This window comes from Saimiri boliviensis, chromosome 3 (assembly GCF_048565385.1).
Source record: "Saimiri boliviensis isolate mSaiBol1 chromosome 3, mSaiBol1.pri, whole genome shotgun sequence".
Classification (NCBI taxonomy): domain Eukaryota; kingdom Metazoa; phylum Chordata; class Mammalia; order Primates; family Cebidae; genus Saimiri; species Saimiri boliviensis.
The window spans coordinates 3,454,360-3,460,360 of NC_133451.1; positions in this window are offsets into that span (position 1 = coordinate 3,454,360).

The following is a 6,001-nucleotide window of genomic DNA, read 5'->3' on the forward strand; positions in this document are numbered from 1 at the left end:
CATCCAGCAGCTGGTTCTGGGGCTCTGAACCGCATGGCTCCCCCCCACATCCGATGCTGGCGTCCCTGACCCTTCCCCTGTGAGTACACATTTTCTCCTTGGCTCCGTTAATGTGATGACTTCCATGACAGGTCTTCTTTTTTCTTTTTCTTTTTGTTTTTGAGACAGGGTGTCACTCTGCCTCCCAGTCTGGAGTGCAGTGGCATCTTGGCTCACCACAACCTCCACCTCCCAGGCTCCAGTGATTCTCCTGCCTCAGCCTCCAGAGTAGCTGGGATTACAGGAGCATACCACCACGCCTGGCTGATTATTGTATTTTTAGTAGAGACGGAGTTTCACCATGTTGCCCAGGCTGGTCTCGAACTCCTGACTTCAAATGATCCACCTATCGTGGCCTCCCAAAGTGCTAGGATTATAGGCGTGAGCCACTGCGCCCAGCCCGTGATAGGTTTTCTAATTCAGATTGGCCTTGCATTTGTGGAGTGGACAGTATTGAGCTGGAGTGCGAGCTGGGGTCTTCCCTTTGCCCCTCCCACCGTGCCCGGCCTGCTCCCCTTGTGCTCTGGCTGGGGGGCTGGCCTCTGCGGTCTGCAGTGGGCAAGCGCTCTCTTGTTTTGTTTTGTTTTGTTTTGTTTTGTTTTTTTTTATGGTTTGGAAGAAAAATATGTATGTGTGAATAGTACTTAATTTTTTTTTTTTAGAGGCGGGGTTTCTTTTCTTTTTTTTTTTTTTAATAGGATAGGGCTTCCAACAAAAAGCGAGATGGGTTTTAAAGAAAGTGTTTAAAACAAACTATTATTTTCTAACACAAATTTTTCTTTTCTTTTTTTTTTTTTTTTTAATAAGAAAAAGAATAAAGAAGAGGAAGAAAGAGAAAGAGGAAGAGGGAGAGAGGATGGGGGTGTTGCTTTGTTGCCCGGGCTAGAATGCAGTCTAAATATGGGTATGCCTATAATTGTCCTTAATAATGGAGACATGAAAGAAAATGAGGGAAGAGGATAACAAACAAGGAGCCAACCAACATTTCGTTTAAACTTCTAAGTTGATATGATGTGGTACTGATGAGAGTGTATATTTTGTATATTTAAAGTGGAGAGTTCTATAAATGTTAATTACGTTTACTTGTTCCAGATCTGAGTTCAAGTCCTGGATATAGTTGTTAATTTTCTGTCTCACTGATCTGTCTAATATTAATGTTGAAGTCTCCCACTATTATTATGTGGGAGTCTAAGTCTCTTTATAAGTCTTGTATGTCTGTGTATTCCTGTATTGGGTGCGTATATATTTAGGATCTTTAGCTCTTCTTGTTGCATTGATCCTTTTATCATTGTATAATGTCCTTCTTTGCTTCTTTTAATCTTTGTTGCTTAATTGTAACTTCTGCTTTTTATTTATTTATTTTTGCTCTCTGTTTGGTTGGTAAATCCTTCTCCATCCCTTGTTTGGAGTCTTTGTGTATCCTCGAATGTGAGATGGGTCTGGATGCAGCATACCGATGGGTTTTAGTTTTGTGTCCAAATTGCCTGTCTGTCTTTGAATTGGGGAATTTAGTCAATTTAAATTTAGAATTAATAATAATATATGTGAGTTTAATACTGCCATTTAATATTACCTGTCTATTTTGCCCATTAGTTGATGTAAATTCTTCATTATATTGATGCTCTTTTTGATAATTTTTTTAGAAAGGCTGATACTGGTTGTTCCTTTCTATGTGTAGTGGTTCTTTCAGAAGCTCTTGTAAAGCAGGCCTGGTGGTGATGAATTCTCTGAGTGCTTGCTTGTTCACAAAAAACTTTATTTTTCCTTCACTTGTGAAGCTTAGTTTGGCTGGATGTGAAATTCTGGGTTGAAAGTTCTTTTCTTTAAGGATATTGAATATTGGTCCCCACTCTCTTCTGGCTTGTAGGGTTTCTGCTGAGAGATCTGCTGTAAGTCTGATAGGCTTCCCTTTGTGGGTAACCTGACCTTTCTCTCTGGCTGCCCTTAGTATTTTCTCCTTCATTTCAACCCTGGTGAATCTGACGATTATGTGCCTTGGAGTTGCTCTTCTTGAGGAATATCTCTGTGGTGTTCTCTGTATTACCTGGAGTTGAATATTATCCTGCCTTACTAGGTTGGGAAAATTTTCCTGAATAATGTCCTGAAGCGTATTTTCCAGCTTGGATTCATTCTCTTCCTCACTTTCAGGTACACCTATCAAGCGTAGATTAGGTCTTTTCACATAGTCCCATATTTCTTGGAGACTTTGCTCGTTCCTTTTTATCCTTTTTTCTCTAATCTTGTCTTCTTGTTTTATTTCATTGAGTTGGTCTTCGACCTCTGATATCCTTTCTTCTGCTTGATCAATTTGGCTGTTAAAACTTGTGCATACTTCACGAAGTTCTCGTATTGTGTTTTTCAGCTCCATCAATTCACTTATTTTCCTCTCTAAATGGTGTGTTCTTGTTAACATTTTGTCAAATCTTTTTTCAAAGTTCTTAGTTACTTTAGATTGGTTTAGAACAAGTTCTTTTAATTCACAGAAGTTTCTCATTATCCACATTTTGAAGCCTGCTTCTGTAATTGGAACACACTTGTTCTCCATCAAGCCTTGTTCCGTTGCTGATGAGGAACTGGGATCCCCGTTGATGGAGAGGCGTTCTGATCTTGGGTATTCTCAGCCTTTTTTGGCTGTTTTCTTCCCTTCGTTATAAATTTATCCATCTGTGGTCTTTGTATTCACCGTCTTTGTAATTGGGTTTCTGAGTGGACGTCCAACTTACTGATTCTCAGCGCCGAAATCTGAGCAACCCACTGCGCCGACTCAATCAGCGGCCTTAAGATTGATGGTGCTTTTCTGACTCTGCGCCAAGAACCATCGCTCTAAGGCGCCAGCAAAACCGCCTCGCCGGTCACAAGAATCGCGCTGGCGACCCGTGGGGCTCCTCCGCTAGGAATCTCCTGGTGTGTGAGCAACAAGAATTCATGTGAAGGTATGGCGTCCTCTCGTTCTTTGTGCTTTTACTGGGAGCTACAATCCCGAGCTGCTAGTGATCAGCCATCTTGGATCTCTCTCTCTTGTTTCTTATTGGGCACAAAGTCAGAGACAGGACAGAGGGACTGAGCTTATATTTTCCTGGCTCCCTTTCTTTGGGGTCACCTCAGTGTTTTAGGTGGAATTATGTCCTTCTAAAATTCCTATGGTGGCTGGGTGCAGTGGCTCGCATCTGTAATCCTAGCACTTTGGAAAGCCCAGGTGGAAGTTTAAGACCAGCCTGGGCAACATGGCAAAACCCAGTCTCTGCAAAAAATTAGCCAAGCGTGGTGGGACGCACCTGTAGTCTTGGCTACTCAGGAGGCTGAAGGGGAAGGATCACCGGAACCCTGGAGGTGGAGGTTGCAGTAAGCCGTGATCACGCCACTGCACTCCAGCCTGGGTACAGGGCAGGATGCTGTTTTAATAAATAAATAAATAGATTCATATGTTGAAGTCCTAACCCCTAGTAGCCCAGAATGTGAGTGTATTTGGAGACAGATTGTTCGAAAAGTCAATCAAGTTCAAATGAGGTCATTAGGGTGGACACTTACTTTAATACCACCGGTTTCCTAAGAATAGGCGATCTGGACCGTCCACGTGAAATTGTCAAAAGGGGCAGAATCCAGGCCGGGCATGGTGGCTCACGTCTGCAACCCCAGCACTTCAGGAGGCTGAGGCAGGTGGATCACGAGGTCAAGAGATCGAGACCATTCTGGCCAACATGGTGAAACCCCATCTCTACTAAAAATATGAAAATTACCCTGGCGTGGTGGCATGCGCCTGTAATCCCAGCTACTCGGGAGGCCGAGGCAGGAGAATTGCTTCAACCCAGGAAGTGGAGGTTGCGGTGAGCCGGGGTCACGCCACTGCACTCCAGCCTGGTGACAGAGCAAGACTCCGTCTCAAAAAATAAAAAAAGGATCAGAATCCAGTTTAAAAGAGTGTGTGCAGACACGAAGCTGAAAATACCCACTTGGGACACAGACTCCAGAGGGTAAGGGCAAGAGCCACGAAGACAGAAAGTTAAGGTCCTGCTTATACAGGCAGAAAATAACGAAACTGAACAGGACTACAGTGTTTCCCATACAAGGCTGCTTTATGGGTCACGGCAGTTTGATTAATCACATCCTGTTTTCTTTTCCTTTTCCAATTTGAAAGAGTATATGGAACGTTCTGTCTTAGACAAAGTGGAGGCCAGAGAGGTCTCTGTGTAGAGGAGGCAGAGGGCAGCAAATCCATCGTGACGATCAATGTGAAGCGGGAAGGGGTCTTCCCTGGTGTCCCATAGCCTTTTACAACATTTCACAAAACAAAGTAGGTAAAGAAAAGCCTAATCTATAATCAGAGGAACGAAGGTTACAGCTGCTGAAGTTACGGCTGCCTGTCATACGCAACTCAGGTTTCGTCATCGTGTTCCTTGACGATGCGAAGTAATTTAAAGTTGCAACAGCTTCGGTTTTGAAGGGTTTCTTTCTACAGGACGCAGACACGTGCAGTGGGAAGGCGACGGGAGGAGCCCCTGGTCCACAAACCAGGACCAGAGTCCGGGAGCAGGTGTCCCTTCCTGGCCTCCGATGCAGCCAAGCCTGCCCCACCTGGGCTTTGGAATCCTAGCCTCCAGAACTTCGAGGTGATAAACTTCTGTTGTCTCAGACACCCAATCTGTGGTAGTTATGACGGTGCCCATAGCAAACAAATACCCTCAGGTTGGCTGCGTCCTGGACTGAAGGCCGGAGCTGATCTCGAGCTGCTCGGGGGTCCACTCCTGCCATTGCCAGCCCCACGTTCCCCACCGTGATTGGCCACAGCTTCGTAAATAAAAGCCCTCCTTGAACTGTCCCACCGTGGCTGCCCGCCTGGTGGGACCCTGACTGATACATGCTCTACTGGTTTTTTTAAACCTTTAAAAATTTGTCTTTTATTTATTTATTTTTATTATATTTTATTTAAATAATAAAAATTATATTTTATTTGCTTAACCAATAAATAAAATATCGTTTATATTTAAAATTTACATATAAAAAATAAAAAATAAAATAAAATTTATATATAAAATATATTTTACATATGTATTTGTATATATAATATATATTATATATACATAAAATATATATACAGATACTGAGCCTCAAATCTGCTAGGATTGCCCTGAGTGAGAGTCTTACCACCTGTAGAGAAAGAGCTGAAATTGGGGAAAACAGACACTGTGTATATAAATATAAAATATATATATAAATTATATATTATATATATATATTTTATATTATATATAATTTATATATTATTGTTTTTTTAAACCCTTTTAAAATTTATATTTTATTTAGGATTTTGCATGTATGTTCGTGAGATTGGCCCGTGATTTTCCTTTCCTATCTTCTCTGAATGACTGTTATCAAGACTGTCCCAGACTCATAAAATAAGTTCAAGAGTATCCCCTCTTTTATCAAAATTCACTGAAAAATTCTGTATATGGTTGGAAGGATCTATCCTTTGAAAGTCTGGTGGAATTTACCCATGAAATTATCTGTCTTAGTGTTTGCTTTCCAGGATTATATTTAACTACTGATCCAGTGTCTTAATAGTTATGAGAGTAGTTTTATTTCTTGTTGAGCCAGTTACAGGAAGTTATCCTTTTATAAATATATCTGTCTACTTTTTAATCTTTATTGACATAAGGTTGTTTCTGGTTGTGATGGTTAATTCTAAGTGTCACCTTGATGGGACTGAAGGATGTACAGGATTGTTTCTGGGTGTATCTGGATGTTTCTGGGTGTTGCCAGAAGAGATTGACATTTGAGTCAGTGGACCGGGAGAGGCAGACCTGCTCTCAGGAAGACCCACTGTGATGGTTAATCCTGAGTGTCAACTTGATTGGGTGGAAGGATACAAAGTATTGATCCCGGGTGTGTCAGTGAGAGTGCTGCCAAGGAGATTAGCGTTTGAGTCAGTGGGCTGGGAGAGGCAGACCCACCCTCAATCTGGGTG